The 19,927-nt window shown below is 37.2% G+C and overlaps 1 pseudogene; it reads right to left on the bottom strand.

The window, feature by feature from the left end:
• Nucleotides 1-230: 230 nt before the first annotated feature.
• LOC132477658 (AP-1 complex subunit sigma-1A-like) lies at nt 231-1,213 on the bottom strand (annotated as a pseudogene).
• Between the last annotated feature and the right edge of the window lie 18,714 nt (nt 1,214-19,927).

Here is a 19,927-nt window from a genome sequence, read left to right as displayed (position 1 = left end):
TAACTCCTAAAACCTTTGGTGGGAAAATGGGAAACAGGAAGTGGAGGGTGGAGGAAGGAAGGGAATGTTTGAGGATCTAAACCCACAGCTCACTCTGAAAGAAGGTGAGACAGCAGAGGCAGGGCGGCTGGGTACCCCCATGAAAAGACAAAGATTTATGAGAAGCAGACACTCATACCCTGTCTCTCCACCACTCCCCACATCATCATCCAGCCAGGCAGGGGCTCTTCCTAACCCATCTTCTCCAGCATACTTCAGGGCTTCTCATCCTCCTCTTGCAGCTGGTCATCCTCCTGCATAGTCTTCATCACACTCTTCTTGGAGCTGTCCTGGACATCACCCTTCATCAAAAATGCATCTGAGATGAAGCAGGCCTTCTCAAAGTTGAAGATGATGTCCAGCTTGAAGTATTTGTCCAGGGGCTCCACATATTGGTCAGTCAGTTCCAGAGTTGAAACCGTATACAAACCCCTGTGTCCTTGTCTTTTGAAATAAAAGGCTGAACCAAGAGTTAATGATGGGGAAATGTAAAGATGTGGACCAAACAATAGCTGTTGGGCTGGGGAACTGGTAACAATTTAGACTATAAATCTGCCACATAGCAGTTCCCTGAAAGATATAGATAAAAGCTTGACACACATTCCTAAGTTGTTTGTACAGGAAGCAGACCCCCACCAGATGAAAATTGCTGACTGCAAGAACATAGAACCTAGACTAGTTGGAACCAGAATATTGATGATGCTGACTCCCCATTACCTCACTACCAAGCAATCAGAAGAATGATCATGAGCTGATCACACCATGCTCCTTGAACCATTACTATAAGACTCCTCACTACCCCCTCCAGGACAGGACCCACAGTCTTGAGGACAATAGCCTGCTGTGGCCCCCTTTGTCTGGCAAAGCAATAAAGCTATTCTTTTCTGCTTCACCCAAAACTCTGTCTCTAAGATTCAATTCGGTGCCAATATAGAGAGGCCAGGTTTCAGCAACAGCATGACGGGCTCATTGTCTTGACCCTTGATGGCACAGTAGAAATAGAGGCTGGCATATTTCTTATAGACGACTTTTAGGTTTCTTCACTCCAGGAAGTTGCATAGAATAACCACACATGCTCCTGAACCATCTTCTTTTGCTTCATGTCTGATATGGCCAGATACCATTTTTGCAGCCACAACTTTCCCAGCAGGCTGAACATCAGCCTAAATCACATGATTTCACAGCTTCCAGGTCTGCACGTCCCTCTTAACACCGTAGATGCCAGCTCCACTCCCTTACTTAACCTTTACTTATCTTGTTTTCTCCCTCTCACTTGAAGCCTAGCCTGCTTTGGAATCTTCTAAAAAGTCTAACTCAAAGTAATAAAAGGTCAGAAGCGTATCTCCTTATTATGAGCGCCTTAGGGGCCAACAGTCTTTTGACAAGGCTAACTGCTCTCCTGATGCCTTTATCTGGAAACCACATGTCAGACTTGCTTGGGGCTTTCACATTCAGGGATCAGCTCCTACGGCCACAGCTGACATTTCTGTTTTGTCCATGAGCTGAACTTTGGTGAACTTGGCAAATAATTTTTATTTTACAGTAAAGTATATATAAGGAAATTTCAGAGCAGCCAGTCTTATGATGTAGACGTCTTGTGAATAAGCAAATACATCTTTTATCCAGTTTTCCAAAACATTTTTAGAGCTGACTTAAAATAATAGTAATTTAACTTGAATTGCTTTTGAAAGCAATACAAAGTCATTCTTTTCTCATGATTGCTTGATTCTAGATTTCAAGTTTGTCTTTGTGTATAATTATATTCTCTCGGGTTTCCTTCACAAATGAAATAGCAGATGGATTCTGTAAAGCCTGTGTTATATACAGATGAATAATTTACACTATCAAGTATCTATTTCTCCAGCTAATCAAGGTTTTAAATAGTGAACAAGACTAATATTTCAATGGTAAAATAAAACCTTGTGTTATTGCTACAAGAATGGAAACCATGTAATAATGTTCAGCATGTGACTTTTGGTACTAGAATGCTTGGGTTTTATCCTACTAAGAGAAGTAAGCCAGACAGAGAAAGACAAATATTATATGATATCACTTTTATGTGAAATCTAAAAAAAAAAGATACAAATGAACTTATATACAAAACAGAAATAGACCCACAAACATAGAAAACAAACATATGGTTACTAAAAGGGAAAGAGAGGGGGAGGGATAAATTAGGAGTTTGGGATTAACATATACACAATACTATATATATAATGGATTATCAACAAGGACCTACTGTTTAGAACAAGGGACTATACTCAATATTTTGTAATAACCTATGAGGGAAAATAATCTGGAAAAAAATAGATATATATGTATGTATAACTGAATCACTTTACTGTACACATGAAAACTAACACAACATTGTAAATAAACTATACTTCAATTTAAAAAAAGGCAAAAAATAAACAGAAAAACAAAACAACAAAAAACAAAAGTAAAAGTACTTGCTCCACAATTTACTAGGTGTGGGGCTATGAGAAAACATTTCATTTAATTGTACCTCAGTTTATTCATCAAAATGTACTTTATATTGCATCTGAAGCAGTTAACATATTACTTGGCAAGTAGTGTGCATTCATTAAACATTATTATTTATCTATTCCATTCCCACAGAGAGGTTTGGAGAGGGGTTAGGCTAAATAATTTGTGAGTTGCCTAGCTTTATTTTTCCTATTACCAAAAATAAGATGATAGGTCCAGTGGGGTACTGAGCTGACTTCTACTGGGAAAACCGATTGTGAAATTTTCAGGAATATGGGGAGTTGGTTGGTGTTATGTTGGTAGCTTAAAATTGGCTATGGTAGGAGTATTTAACCAATCATTCCCAAAAGGCAGTTGCTAAACATTTACCAGGATGATATTGAAGTTAGCTTTGTTATCCAAATCAGTAGTTTTCTCCTGCTCTGATCTAAAGGATCTTTAGACTGGTTATAGAAAATATTACATTCATTAAAAAAAAAAAGAAGAATTTGGAAATTTGGCAGTTTTCTTCAGTTTATAGAAACACTTTTCTATACTGTTAAATGTTTGTTTACCTATAACAAGACTCAGACATTTACTCCAAGTTATTCATCCAAGAGAAATGAAGGCATCTGTACCCAAAAAGAATTGTTCAAGAATTCCCTAGCAACATTATTCATTATTCATTTAAAAGAACTCTGCCAAAAACAGAGTTCTTTTAAAAGGAGAGTATATTAAAAATTTTGTTTTATACTCATACAAATGAATACTACACAATAATAAAAAGAAATGAATCACTGATGCTTAAAACAAAGTGAAAGAATCTAACAGAATTAGAGTTGATTGAAAGAAGCCAGACAAAAAAATGTGTAGCATATGACTTTATTTATATAAAGATTAAGACCAGACAAAAGTAATCTATAATGAGAGAAATTAGAACTCTTTTTGCTTTTGGTGGGTTGTAGTGGTGGTGGTGGTGATTGAGCATAAGGAGAATGATAGAAACATTCTATATCTTAAAATGGTTGTTGGCTACATGGATACACACATTTATCATATGTTATCAAATGTACACAAAAGATCTGTACATTTGTACATTTTATTCTATATAAATTTTATCTTAATAAAGAAAAATAAAACAATATATTTCAATAAAAACACTGATTAACAATAGAAATGGGTGATGACCAAATTTGACAATTATAAAATAAAGCTTGGAGGAATATATAGCACATATATAGAAAAAAGAAATAACAAGGTAACAATTAAGAGTACAATTCATCTAATCCTTCTTTCAGTCACAGTAATTTTTTAAATTGTATGATCTTGGGTAACTTACTTAACCCTATAAATATTCTGGTTTCTAATCTTCTAAAATTGGTTTAATTATAATATTTACCTCATAAGGTAGTTTGTTGTTAAATGAAATAATTCCTCAAAAGAATTTAAGGTGCTTGTTTTTTAGTAAATGCTTAATAAATTATTTTATAGCTGTTTTTATTATTAAGATATAAATATAAAACTCAAAGAATATATGTCCTGAATTTCCAGCTCTATCTCATGAAAATGCCAGAAAGAATGGAGCAGGTAAAATGAACTAATAGATTAAATTTCCCTTGAGATGAATACTTGTAATCTTCTGATTAAAACAATCCAGGAACTGTCAAATAAGAAAGAGGAAGCAAGCCTAATTAATCTTGCTGCAGTTTTAATTTTCAATTAAAAAGAGGAAGTATTATGCAAAAAAAAAAAGGAGAGTGATATGATAGCTTTCGAATAGGTGAGAGACAGATTGTCATCTTCCTTCTAACCAGCAATAATGTATATTCTAGAAAACAATGGATCAGTGCCTTCTAATGCACATGGAAAATAATTTTAAAGCTTGACTTCAATGTAAGAATAGAATAAAAATTTACAGTACTGCAAATATTCAGAAATTTAGTTCTGACATATTTTCCTTTTCTAGGAAAAAAATTTTTTACCATTTTATACTGAGCATTAGTAGTAAACAATGAAGATGAGATGGGGGTTAATTTATTTCACTGTATATTTATCTATACTTCTAAAAAAACCTTTTTTGCTCTGATTACATATTACTTTTATAATTACAAATAGATATTTAGAAGGGTTAAATGAAGGTATCATATATTATTAAATATCATCTCTTTTCATCTGTTTTCCTAAATTAAGTATGTAGTCTAATTTATCCCTTGTGCCTTGAGGAACATGAATTATGATGAATGCTGCCACTATATTTTACATTCATATTTTTATAGAGGTAAAGTTAACATATTGATCAATTGCACTGTTCTTAGATGGTCAGTTTTATATGTACTGACTGTTGTATACAACCCTGTAGCTATCACATTCAATAAGATATAGAAACTTTCTATCACCCTCCAAAACTCCTAATGTTTCCTATATCCTTCCCCTCCATACCTCACTCCCTGCAGCCCCTGATCTGACTTCTATCACTAAAGGTGAGTTTTGTCTGTTACTTGAGTTTCAAATATCTTACACGTTTGACTCTTGAACAAAGGGAGAGGTTTAGGGAAGCCAAAACACCAGGAGGTCGAAAATCTGCATATAACTTTATAGTCGGCCCTCCATATCCACCACCCCCTGTTCTGCATCTGCGAATTCAACCAACTGTGGATCCTGTAGTACAGAAATACATATTTATTGGAAAAATTCCATGTATAAGTGGACCCATGCAGTTCAAACTCCTATTGTTCAAAGTTCAACTATATATAATATTTATTCCTTTGTGTCTGATTTCTTAGGCTGTATTTTTAATAAAATACTTGTCCATGTTGCTTTGAGTACTGGTAGTTTATTCTTTTTTATGACTAAGTAGTAATCCATCATTTGAGTATATCACAAGTTGTTATCCAATTTGTCCATTTCTCTGTTAATGAGCATGAGGGTTGTTTCAAGTTTTTGTCTATTATGAATAAGAATGGTCTAAAAATGCTTGTGTGAGTATTTTTGAGAACATATGCTTTCATTGCTTTTTTGGGTAAATGTGTAAGAGTGGAATTTCTGGCTCATAAGATATATATGCATCTCTGGCTCATAAGATACATATTTATGTACATATGTATATGTGTGTGTATATATATATATATATATATATGTATATATATATATATATATAAAATAAGCCATATATAGATAGAAAACTGTATGTTTATGTAACAGCACATGTTATTTTGTTATACTGTTAAGAAATGTCGAACAGTTCTTCAAAATGTTTTTACCACTTACCACTCCCACCAGCAATATGTGAGTTCCAGTTGCTCCACAACTTCACCAACCCTCTGTTATACTTTTTAACTCTATGCATTCTAGTGGGTGGAAAATGGTAGTTCATTGTGATTTCAGTTAGCATTATCCCGATGATCAAAGATGTTGAGCACTTTTTCATGCATTTATCAGTCATTTGTATGTCTTGTTTGGTGGTGTTTCAGTTCAACTTTATGCCCATATTTATTGCATATTTTTGCTGTTGATTTGTAAGAATCTTTTATATATTATGGATATATATTCAGAATATGAGACATTTGTCAGACATATGTAAGGCAAATTGTTTCTATTTTTCTTTTCTGTGGCTTGTATCCTCCTTTTCTTAGCAGTATTTTTTAATTAACTGAAATTTTATATTAGGTAAAGTTCAATTTTTATGTTTTCCTTATATCAGTCCTTTTTGTGACTTGTCTAATAAATCTTCATCTACATAGCAAAGATGTATTTCTTAAACTCCTGGATTTCAGGGGGAAATATTTTGCCATCTTAATTATTTTTCACTTCTCAATGATTGTCCACATCTACCTTTTCATTCAAAGAATGTGATACAGCAAATTGAAATAAACAATGAAAGCACCTTTCTACTAGAAGTTGCTGAATAAGTGTGGTTTCTCCAAAAGATTATTAAAATTCGAAAGCACCTTCACAATGTTTTAGTAGGTTACTTTTTTGTGGAGGACATTATATTTGAAATATTTCCCTCAGAAAAGGAGAGAAGAAATATTACATTTTAAGGCAAATTTTATACAAAGCAATTTATGTGGATATAAAACCCCAAATGCACATTTGGTTGGCTGGGAAACTCTTTCAACTTCACAGGCTAATGATGTAATTAAAAGTTACAGAAATTTTAATCTGTAAAGTATTTTAAGGCTATGATTATACAAATACAAACTCATGTCTGTTTTGCAGAATACATAGAGTAACTACAGATGGATTTAAATTCATACTAAAATAGGAAAGCACAAACCTTCTTGGCAATGCCGTTTTTTTTTTTTTTCCCTTAAGAACCAAAGAGATTTGGTTCTGTATAGTCAAAAGCAATTTTACAAGAAAACATCCCACAATTTCAAAGTGGCGCTTAATTGTGTAACACAAGTAAAACAACATTTGAATTCTTAATTGGAAGTGGCATTGCTCTTTAACACATCTTAATACTTTCATCTGCTGGTCAGATGATGTAAAAAGATTTTTAAAAAGTAATTGGTGCCCCCAAACCAAAGAGAATCTTTGACCAAATGCTTATCTTTCTTGAAATTCAAACCTCTGAAAGCAAAATATCATTCTTTTACTCTTTTATCATATGTATTTTTAATATATATAAACCACACACTGTATATAAGCTTACTATATTTAAAAGTATATATGAATAAACAGAACACTGATGGATGATCATGCTTTATTGTTCTGCCCCTGATTTCTGAAAAACAACCAAGGAATTTGTCATCTCAAGGTCAGGATTATTAAACTACTATTTTTTTCCCAAAATGAAAATCTGTAATGACTGATGTGCCTGAAGTTGTCTCATAAGGCTCCCAAGTGGGATGTGTGATCCTTGGTTTCTGTTTTTGTTTGATCCTGAAATTCAGAATCTTATTTTTTTTTCTTTTCACTTTACCTGTAATAATTGCTTTTTACAGGTACTTATTAAAACTTTCTAAGTGTGGGTATTTAGAAATCTAAGCAGATTCAAGATCTTATATGTGTTCAATAAACCATTTCAGGCTTCCCAAAGCTAGGATTATTAATAGTGATTATCCTTGATCAAGAACTTCTATGTGATGCCCAATAAAACTAGAGAAAGCAAAGGCAGTTGTTGAAATGACATTTTTGTTTGTGAGCTGGTTGAAATCATTAAGTTTTTTAATCTCTTATATTGTACCCAGAATGTTCATATTCTGAGACATGGCCCAGAGATACCACATAACCTTGTTTAATTTACTCTTGGCTCTGGAAGTATCAGTTTTTATATCTTTTACCCTTTGAGTGTGAAATGCTCAATTTTTAAAAGTATTTTCAGAAGCACCATATTTAACCAGTTTTGCACATCCAGATCAAGAAAGAATGTCAGCAACCACCTTAATTTTGAGGAGGGTATATCATATAGCCTAGTGTGTAAATTAATTAGTTAGAATGTTGTCATAGTTACACTAGAAATAAGAATTTGTACCAGAAACATAGACCAATTATTAACTTTATATTATCAAATAATACAATAGTAAAGACTATATGGCAAGATTTAAATTTATTTGCCAGTTTCAAAAAAATATATTCCACATATCTTGATTTTAGTGACTTATTTTGCCACATCTCATTCTGTTTCCTCTCCTAGAGCATAACAGGGAAATAGGAGGCACTATATAAAGTGAACATACATGAAAGGACAAAGCAAAGAGTGCGTAGGAAAATTAGGGAAGACTTCTGAGAACCTGGGTTGTGACCAGAAGGACAATAGGCTTTTTCCAGGAGGACAATGCAGTTATACATATTCTTTATACTCTCCCCTCCACCTGTTTTGTTTGTGAGTTTTGTTTAACGTGTTGATTCTTACACTTGTAATATTTTTTTCCTCCCTGTATATTGTTCATTGGGGAAAATTATTACTGCAACAATTCCACACTGGTTACTTCAGATGCCCAAAGAGTGAAGAATTTGTGGAGGCTTTTCTTCCATGACACAGGAAAGTTGATTCCTATAAACTTTCTCAAATCCTATTTGTCAAAACATCTCTTTCGAACCCCCCGGAGGAAGATGGCGGAAGAGTAAGACGCGGAGATCACCTTCCTCCCCACAGATACATCAGAAATTCATCAACACGTGGAACAACTCCTACAGAACACCTACTGAACGCTGACAGAAGACCTCAGACCCCCTAAAAGGCAAGAAACTCCCCACATACCTGGGTAGGGCAAAAGAAAAAAAGAATAAACAGAGACAATAGGATAGGGACGGGACCTGCACCAGTGGGAGGGAGCCGTGAAGGAGGGAAGGTTTCTACACACTACAAGCCCCTTCGCGGGCGGAGACTGCAGGTGGCGGAGGGGGAAAGCTTCGGAGTAGCGGAGGAGAGCACAGCAACAGGGGTGTGGAGGGCAAAGCAGAGATTCCGGCACAGAGGATCGGTGCCCTCAGGCACACACCAGCCCGAGAGGCTTGTCTGCTCGGCCGCCGTGGCGGGCGGGTCTGGGAGCTGAGGCTTGGGTATCGGCTTTCAGTCGGAGCGCAGGGAGAGGACTGGGGCTGGCGGCAGGAAGAGAGCCTGAAGGGGTTAGTGCACCACGGCTAGCCCGGAGGGAGTCCGGGAAAGGGTCTGGAGTTGCTGAAGAGGCAAGAGTCTTTTTTCACTTTCACTTTGGTTTCCTGGTGTGCGAGGAGAGGGCATTAAAAGGGCTGCTTAGGGAAGCGCCGGAGACAGGCGCGAGCCGCGGGTAAGGCGTGGACCTCGGAGACGGGCTTGGGCCGCCGCCGCCGCCCGCCGCCGCCCGCCGCCGCCCACCGCCGCCGCCGCCCGCCGCCCCCGCGGCCCGCCACCGCCGCCGCCTGCCGCCGCCCGCCGCCGCCGCAGCCGCGGGGCCTGTGTGTGAGCGCGGGTCACTGTCCGCCCCACCTTCCGGGGGACCTGTGCACCCCGCCACTGCCGGGGTCCCGAGACCCGGGGACGGCTTTCCCGGGAAAGCGCACGGAGCGCCACGGGCTGCTGCAACGTCACGCCGGCCTCTGCCGCCGCAGGCCCGCCCCACACTGCGCGCCCCTCCCTCCCCTCTGCATGAGTGAGCCAGAGCCCCTGAATCAGCCGCTCCTTTAAACCCATCCTGTCTGAGCGAAGAACGGACGCCCTCCGGCGACCTACGCACAGAGACGGGGCCAGGTCCAAGGCTGAGACCCGGGAGCTGTGAGAGCAGAGTCAGGGAAATCTCTCTGTGCAGCCTCGGAGGCAGCGGATTAAAGCTCCACGGTCCATTTGATGTGCCCTGCGTCTGTGGAGTGCATGAATGGACAGCGAATCATCCCAAATTGAGGAAGTGGACTTTGAGGACAAGATTTAAGACTTTCCCCCCTTTTCCTCTTTTTACAACGAATTATTCCAAAGTAAGGAGGTGGACTTAGAGAGCAAGATTTAAGACTTCTTGCCCTTTTCCTCTTTTTACAACGAATTATCCCAAATTGAGGAGGTGGGCTTGGAGAGCAAGATTTTTGATTTTTTCCCCTGCTCTCTTTTTGTGAATGTGTATGTGTAATCTTCTGTGTAAGATTCTCTCTGTATAGCTTTGCTTCCACCATATGTCCCAGGGTTCTATCGGTCCGTTTTTTTTTTTTTAAATAAATACTTTCTAATTTTAATAACGCTACTATATTTCATACTTTATTCTATTTTACTTTACCTGCTCTTTCTTTTTTTCCTACCTTCCCTTCCTCCCTCCGCTCTTCCTTTCCTTCTTTCTTTTTCTTTCCTCCCTCCCTCCCACCCTTCTTCTTTCCACTTTCTTTTTCTTTCCTTCCTCCCTCCCTCCCTCCTGTCTTTCTTTCTTTCTTTCATTCCTCCCTCCCTCCCTCCCTTCTTCCATTCACTCTTCCTTTTGCTTTCATTGCTCCCTCCCTCCCTCCTTTCTTTCCTTCTTTCTTTCCATCCTTCCTCACTCCCTCCCTCCTTTCTTTCTTTCTTCCTTCCTTCCTTCCTTTCTTCCCTTCTTCCTTTCTTTCCCTCTCTCTTTCTTTCTTCTACTAATTCTTTCTTTCTGCTTTTTCTCCCTGTTATTCTGAGCTGGGTGGATGAAAGGCTCTTGGTGCTGCAGCCAGGAGCCACTGCTGTGCCTCTGAAGTGGGAGAGCCAACTTCAGGACACGGGTCCACAAGAGACCTCCCAGCTCCACATAATATCAAGCAGCGAAAATCTCCCAGAGATCTCCATCCCAACACCAGCACACAGCTTCAGTCAACGACCAGCAAGCTACAGTGCTGGTCACCCTATGCCAAGCAACTAGCAAGGCAGGAACACAACCCCACCCATTAGCAGAGAAGCTACCTAAAAACATAATAAGGCCATAGGCACCCCAAAACACACCACCAGACGTGGACCTGTCCACCAGAAAGACAAGATCGAGCCTCAACCACCAGAACACAGGCATTAGTCCCCCCTACCAGGAAGCCTACACAACCTACTGAAACAACCTTAGCCACTGGGGTCAGACACGAAAAACAACGGGAACTACGAATCTGCAGCCTGCAAAAAGGAGACCCCAAACACAGTAACATAAGCAAAATGAGAAGACAGAAAAACACACAGCAGGTGAAGGAGCAAGATAAAAACCTACCAAACCTAACAAATGAAGAGGTAATAGGCAGTCTACATGAAGAAGAATTCAGAATAATGATGGTAAAGATGATCCAAAATCTTGGAAATAGAATAGACAAAATGCAAGAAACAGTTAACAAGGACCTAGAAGAACGAAAGATGAATCAAGCATCGATTAAAAACACAATACATGAAATAAAAAATACTCTAGATGGGATCAATAGCAGAATAACTGAGGCAGAAGAACGGATAAGTGAGGTGGAAGATAAAATAGTGGAAATAACTGATGCAGAGCAAAATAAAGAAAAAAGAATGAAAAGAACAGAGGACAGTCTCAGAGACCTCTGGGACAACATTAAACGCACCAACATTCGAATAATAGGGGTTCCAGAAGAAGAAGAGAAAAAGAAAGGGACTGAGAAAATATTTGAAGAGATTATAGTTGAAAACTTCCCCAATATGGGAAAGGAAATAGTTAATCAAGTCCAGGAGGCACAGAGAGTCCCATACAGAATAAATCCAAGGAGAAATACACCAAGACACATATTAATCAAACTGTCAAAAATTAAACACAAAGAAATCATATTAAAAGCAGCAAGGGAAAAACAACAAATAACACACAAGGGAATCCCCATCAGGTTAACAGCTGATCTCTCAGCAGAAACTCTACAAGCCAGAAGGGAGTGGCAGGACATAATTAAAGTGATGAAGGAGAGAAACCTGCAGCCAAGATTACTCTACCCAGCAAGGATCTCATTCAGATTTGATGGAGAAATTAAAACCTTTACAGACAAGCAAAAGCTGAGAGAGTTCAGCACCACCAAACCAGCTTTACAACAAATGCTAAAGGAACTTCTCTAGGCAAAAAACACAACAGAAGGAATATACCTACAATAACGAACCCAAAGCAATTAAGGAAATGGGAATAGGAACATACATATCAATAATTACCTTAAATGTAAATGGACTAAATGCTCCCACCAAAAGACACAGAGTGGCTGAATGGATACAAAAACAAGACCCATATATATGCTGTCTACAAGAGACCCACTTCAGACCTAGGGACACATACAGATTGAAAGTAAGGGGATGGAAAAAGATATTCCATGCAAATGGAAATCAAAAGAAAGCTGGAGTAGCAATTCTTATATCAGACAAAATAGACTTTAAAATAAAGACTATTAGAAGAGACAAAGAAGGACACTACATAATGATCAAGGGATCGATCCAAGAAGAAGATATAACAATTGTAAATATTTATGCACCCAACATAGGAGCACCTCAATACATAAGGCAAATACTAACAGCCATAAAAGGGGAAATCGACAGTAACACACTCATAGTAGGGGACTTTAACACCCCACTTTCACCAATGGACAGACTGTCCAAAATGAATATAAATAAGGAAACACAAGCTTTAAATGATATATTAAACAAGATGGACTTAGTTGATATTTATAGGACATTTCATCCAAAAACAACAGAATACACATTTTTCTCAAGTGCTCATGGAACATTCTCCAGGATAGATCATATCTTGGGTCACAAATCAAGCCTTGGTAAATTTAAGAAAATTTAAATTGTATCAAGTATCTTTTCCGACCACAATGCTATGAGACTAGACATCAATTACAGGAAAAGATCTGTAAAAAATACAAACACATGGAGGCTAAACATACACTACTCAATAACGAAGTGATCACTGAAGAAATCAAAGAGGAAATTAAAAAATACCTAGAAACAAATGACAATGGAGACACGACAACCCAAAACCTATGGGATGCAGCAAAAGCAGTTCTAAGGGGGAAGTTTATAGCAATACAATCCCACCTTAAGAAACAGGAAACATTTCGAGTAAACAACCTGACCCTGCACCTAAAGCAATTAGAGAAAGAAGAACAAAAAACCCCCAAAGCTAGCAGAAGGAAAGAAATCATAAAGATCAGATCAGAAATAAATGAAAAAGAAATGAAGGAAACGATAGCAAAGATCAACCAAACTAAAAGCTGGTTCTTTGAGAAGATAAACAAAATTGACAAACCATTAGCCAGACTCATCAAGAAAAGAAGGGAGAAGACTCAAATCAATAGAATTAGAAATGAAAAAGGAGAAGTGACAACTGACACTGCAGAAATACAAAAGATCATGAGAGATTACTACAAGCAACTCTATGCCAATAAAGTGGACAACCTGGAAGAAATGGAGAAATTCTTAGAAATGCACAACCTGCCAAGACTGACTCAGGAAGAAATAGAAAATATGAATAGACCAATCACAAGCACTGAAATTGAAACTGTTATTAAAAATCTTCCATCAAACAAAAGCCCAGGAAGAGATGGCTTCACAGGCGAATTCTATCAAACATTTAGAGAAGAGCTAACACCCATCCTTCTCAAACTCTTCCAAACAATTTCAGAGGAAGGAACACTCCCAAACTCATTCTACGAGGCCACCATCACCTTGATACCAAAACCAGGCAAGGATGTCACAAAGAAAGAAAACTACAGGCCAATATCACTGATGAACATAGATGCAAAAATCCTCAACAAAATACTAGCAAACAGAATCCAACAGCACATTAAAAGGATCATACACCATGATCAAGTGGGGTTTATTCCAGGAATGCAAGGATTCTTCAATATACGCAAATCAATCAATGTGATACACCATATTAACAAGTTGAAGGAGAAAAACCATATGATCATCTCAATAGATGCAGAGAAAGCTTTCGACAAAATTCAACACCCATTTATGATAAAAACCCTGCAGAAAGTAGGCATAGAGGGAACTTTCCTCAACATAATAAAGGCCATATATGACAAACCCACAGCCAACATTGTCCTCAATGGTGAAAAACTGAAACCATTACCACTAAGATCAGGAACAAGACAAGGCTGCCCACTCTCACCACTCTTATTCAACCCAGTTTTGGAAGTTTTAGCCACAGCAATCAGAGAAGAAAAGGAAATAAAAGGAATCCAAATCGGAAAAGAAGAAGTAAAGCTGTCATTGTTTGCAGATGACATGATACTATACATAGAGAATCCTAAAGATGCTACCGAAAAACTACTAGAGCTAATCAATGAATTTGGTAAAGTAGCAGGTTACAAAATTAATGTACAGAAATCTCTGGCATTCCTGTACACTAATGATGAAAAATCTGAAAATGAAATCAAGAAAACACTCCCATTTACCATTGCAACAAAAAGAATAAAATATCTAGGAATAAACCTACCTAAGGAGACAAAAGACCTGTATGCAGAAAATTATATGACACTGATGAAAGAAATTAAAGGTGATACAAACAGATGGAGAGATATACCATGCTCCTGGATTGGAAGAATCAATATTGTGAAAATGACTCTACTACCCAAAGCAATCTACAGATTCAATGCAATCCCTATCAAACTACCACTGGCATTTTTCACAGAACTAGAACAAAAAATTTCATTTGTTTGGAAAAACAAAAGACCCCGAATAGTCAAAGCAATCTTGAGAACGAAAAAAGGAGCTGGAGGAATCAGGCTCCCTGACTTCAGACTATACTACAAAGCTACAGTAATTAAGACAGTGTGGTACTGGCATAAAAACAGAAAGATAGATCAGTGGATCAGGATAGAAAGCCCAGAGATAAACCCACGCACATATGGCCAACTTATCTTTGATAAAGGAGGCAGGAATGTACAGTGGAGAAAGGACAGCCTCTTCAATAAGTGGTGCTGGGAAAACTGGACAGGGACATGTAAAAGTATGAGATTAGATCATTCCCTAACACCATACACAAAAATAAGCTCAAAATGGATTAAAGACTTAAATGTAAGGCCAGAAACTATCAAACTCTTAGAGGAAAACATAGGTAGAACACTCTATGACATAAATCACAGCAAGATCCTTTTGGACCCACCTCCTAGAGAAATGGAAATAAAAACAAAGATAAACACATGGGACCTAATGAAACTTCAAAGCTTTTGCACAGCAAAGGAAACCATAAACAAGACCAAAAGACAACCCTCAGAATGGGAGAAAATATTTGCAAATGAAGCAACTGACAAAGGATTAATCTCCAAAATTTATAAGCAGCTCATGCAGCTCAATAGCAAAAAAACAAACAACCCAATCCAAAAATGGTCAGAAGACTTAAATAGGCATTTCTCCAAAGAAGATATACAGACTGCCAACAAACACATGAAAGAATGCTCAACATCATTAATCATTAGAGAAATGCAAATCAAAACTACAATGAGATATCATCTCACACCAGTCAGAATGGCCATCATCAAGAAATCTAGAAACAATAAATGCTGGAGAGGGTGTGGAGAAAAGGGAGCACTCTTGCACTGCTGGTGGGAATGTGAATTGGTACAGCCACTATGGAGAACAGTATGGAGGTTCCTTAAAAAACTAAAAATAGAACTACCATATGATCCAGCAATCCCACTACTAGGCATATACCCTGAGAAAACCATAATTCAAAAAGAGACATGTACCAAAATGTTCATTGCAGCTCTATTCACAATAGCCCGGAGTTGGAAACAACCTAAGTGTCCATCATCGGATGAATGGATAAAGAAGATGTGGCACATATATACAATGGAATATTACTCAGCCATAAAAAGAAACGAAACTGAGCTATTTGTAATGAGGTGGATAGACCTAGAGTCTGTCATACAGAGTGAAGTAAGTCAGAAAGAGAAAGACAAATACCGTATGCTAACACATATATATGGAATATAAGAAAAAAAATGAAGAACCTAGGGGTAAAACGGGAATAAAGACACAGACCTACTTGAGAATGGACTTGAGGATATGGGGAGGGGGAAGGGTAAGCTGTGACAAAGCGAAAGAGAGGCATGGACATATATACACTACCAAACGTAGGGTAGATAGATAGTGGGAAGCAGCCGCAGAGCACAGGGAGATCAGCTCGGTGCTTTGTGACTGCCTGGAGGGGAGGGATGGGGAGGGTGGGAGGGAGGGAGATGCATGAGGGAGGGGATGTGGGAACAGATGTATATGTATGACTGATTCACTTTGTTATAAAGCAGAAACTAATAAAAAAATAGAAAAAAAAAACATCTCTTCTCTCTTATAGTTGTTAAATCTCTAACGAGCATTTATTATACATGAAACGGTGTAAGGAAATAATCATCTTTCATGTGATTTTTTGTAAGCAAGTTGTTCTAATTAATCTTATATCTAAAAAATAGCTTCTTATATTCTTTCTACAACTATAAACATATAGAAAAAATTCCTGGAAATATCAACTCAAGAATTTTCCTGAGGCATATTAGTAAGTATCATCATCCCATCACTTATTTTTTTACACTTACTCAGCTTCTAGTGTAATCCGATTTAATTCTTCTTCAGACTTACTTATCATCCCTTTTTTTCAACTGTTAAGTTATGTATTAAGATTTGTGAAATTCTAATGAACTGCACAGAAAGAGAACTGTTATATATTTCACATTAAGACTCCAAAATATAACATTTCCTGAATCTAATATGCAGAAAAAGTGATATGAAATATTTGTTTTAATATATTTTAAATATCAACTTTCCATTAGATGTGACTCAATTTCAGCAAATCATGTTCATGGAAAAAGCAATGTGAGATTTAAAAGATGAAATTAGACGATTAAGTTGCAATAATTTATGTGTTATATTTCATGTGCTTTTTTGTAAGCAAGTTGAATCACAGAGCATATAAAATTATCTTTAACCAACTGACAAAGAATCTAGAATTTAAAGTAGAAGAAATAATTTTTACTTAATGAATTTTCTATTAAGATAGCTGTGCTGCCTAAGGAAGGCATTATAACTAATCATCTGATTTACATGCTAATTTTGCAGACAAGATGCATGTTTTTTTTTTTTTGCAAATTGTTTGTAGAACAAAAACTAAGAAAAGTTTTAAACTGAAAAATTTTTCCATTTGAAACTTATGGTAAGTATTTAATATAATAATTACTTGATTTCATGGAATGCAATTCACCTTCTGAAATATATGACTTGGTTTGAGCATCCAATGAGCCAAATATTCCTGCAAAATAGCAACAGTTAAGAAACACCCTTCCACAGCCCCTACCTATCTTGTGTTCTAGAAAATAGCTTACTGCAAAAAACTACCCCAATGTGACTTAGATAAGGTTCATGGATGACTCTCCTGTTCATATATGACAAGGCTAGACACAGACCTTTCAAATGCCTATTCTTTGGCTCATAAATGAGTAGCTACTCTCTCACTGACCAATATGGACAAAATGCCTGGTAAACTGAATTGACCCAAATTTTGTCAGTTTTCCCCAAGCCTCTGAACTTTGATCCCTCCTCTGTGATTCCCTCCTGAGAATCAGCTGACTTCGAAAACACTTTCCTGATCAACTGTCTGACCGCAACCCTTGCTTGTCTCATGCTCCCACAATGGGTTCTTTCTAGTCTTGTTTACTCATCCTTATAAGTAAAATTCATTTCTGCCTGATCTTTAAGAGGCTTATAGATCTCAAAATTTCATAGTGTTTCTATTGTCATAGACCCCTTCCCCTTTTAGTCGGGACTAAATAGTCTTTTTTACCTTACCTAAGTCTGGATTTGGTTTTAATTGATAATCCCCTTCTTAAATTGTGATTGTGTTTTGAATTAACATTAAGAAAAATGGTTACAGACAATAATTCATGCAAATCCATCTGCATAATTTAGAAATAGAATTAGAATCACTCTCAAATTTTTAAAGTTGAACTTAGGTATTTTTAGGAAGAAGGATAATCAGAATAATATAATCTTCATTTTAATTCTGACCTAGGTTTCAAAACACACAATTATATCCAATTTACTATTATAATTATATGAAAAAGTGATCAGTATCATAAAATTGAAGTAGAAAAGGAAGCAAACTCTTTATTTTGCATGTTAGGGTAGAATTCTGGTTTAAATGTGTGTATTGGGAAAGCTAACCTGCTTTTGAAGGGAAAGCTTTAACTGTAATCAGAGGCCCATCTGTGTATAGGGTGTGACAAGTCAGGAAAGAAGACAGGAAGCCATCAAGTATACAGTTTATTATATTATATCCCAAGTACCTAACCCAAAACATGGCACATAGTGTATACTAACTCAATATTTACAGAATAAATTTGTAATATCTCTTTGATACAAGCATACTTTATTTATTATTTTACTTCACTCAAAAAACTTGATGTCATTTCTTAGGATAAGATCGACAAAAGGGAAAACATGCATATTTATTTACTGAAGAGAGGAAAAGGGATGTTAGGGAAATGGGAAAATCACAGGTATGTCTATATCACTCATTTTCAAGTTCAATAAACAACTCTAAATTTTATGTTTGGTCATCTTGAGATGAAGTCTTACATGACATTATGTATTTTTCTGGTCATTTATATTTTTTTTTTATTTTTTTTTTTTGCTGTACGCGGGCCTCTCACTGCTGTGGCCTCTCCCGTTGTGGAGCACAGGCTCCGGACACACAGGCTCCGCGGCCATGGCTCGCGGGCCCAGCCGCTCCGCGGCATGTGGGATCTTCCGGGATAGGGGCATGAACCCGTGTCCCCTGCATCGGCAGGCGGACTCTCAACCACTGCGCCACCAGGGAAGCCCGGTCATTTATATTTTTATTTTGAATTTACAAACTGAAGTTATTGCATAATTTAATGAATGAATAAGCTGATGTTATGACGGTGTTTTGTGAATTAGTAAATGATTAAAAAGTTCAATCCAATATGAGTAACAATTTCAAAATTAGAGTCAAAATCAATTTGTTGAGAACCACAATCTGGACCCTTAAAAAATTCCCCCAAAATGTAGGATGACAAGTTTATTGTCATCTGTAGCACTGGCCACTGTTTGTGTCCTCCCCATCTCAATGTGTACCCTTTATTTGCATTTCCAAATTATAAAAAGTAGGCAACTTTTATGATATTGTTTATTTATGGAAATGTATTATGAATATTATGCACATACTTATCCTACAAAAGACCTGTCCCTCTAACCCTCTTCTTATTCCCTCCCACACTGGACTGTGTTGATACCATTGCCTCAAAATTCATTTCCATTGGGAACCTCAGAATGTTAGGAAATAGGGTCTTTGCATAAGTAATCAAGTTCCATGAGATCATACTGAATTAGAGTGAGCCCTAAGTTTAATGTGACTGTTGTTTTTATAAGAACAGGGACATTTGGATATAGAAACACAGATATGCATCAGGAAAATCAAGCATTGCCAGCAACCACCAGAAGCTAGAACAGAGAAGGAAGGATTCTTTTCTTGAGATTTAGGAGCGTACATGACACCTTGATCTGGAGTTCTAGTCTCCAGAACTGCTAGGGAATAAATATCTGTTGTTTTAAGGCACCCAGTTTGTCGTACTTTGCAATGGCAGCCATTGGAAACTAACATAACACATACAGAAAAGAACCCTTATGTAGGGTGTTCAAGAAAGGGATTTTGTAAAGATGAGTAAAACGAGAGAACCCTAGGAACTCTCATCACTCACAGAGTGTCATATGCTTCTAAGGGCTGACAGTGAGTGTTTTTTGTCTGTGAAAGATGACCTTCTGTTGATTGATTACTTCTGTTAAAAGGGAATAGAACTACTGTATCACCCAGCAATTCCACTCTTGAGTATATATCTGAAGGTAACAAAAACAGTAATTTGAAAAGATACATACACCCCAATGTTCATAACTGCATTATTTACAGTAGCCAAGATATGGAAACAACCTAAGTGTCCATCAACAGTTGAATGGATAAAGAAGATGTGATATATATATATATATATATATAGATAGATATATATATAGATATATATA

This window comes from Mesoplodon densirostris, chromosome 17 (assembly GCF_025265405.1).
Source record: "Mesoplodon densirostris isolate mMesDen1 chromosome 17, mMesDen1 primary haplotype, whole genome shotgun sequence".
In the NCBI taxonomy this organism is placed as follows: Eukaryota; Metazoa; Chordata; class Mammalia; order Artiodactyla; family Ziphiidae; genus Mesoplodon; species Mesoplodon densirostris.
This window is presented reverse-complemented; position numbering and strand designations above follow the sequence as displayed.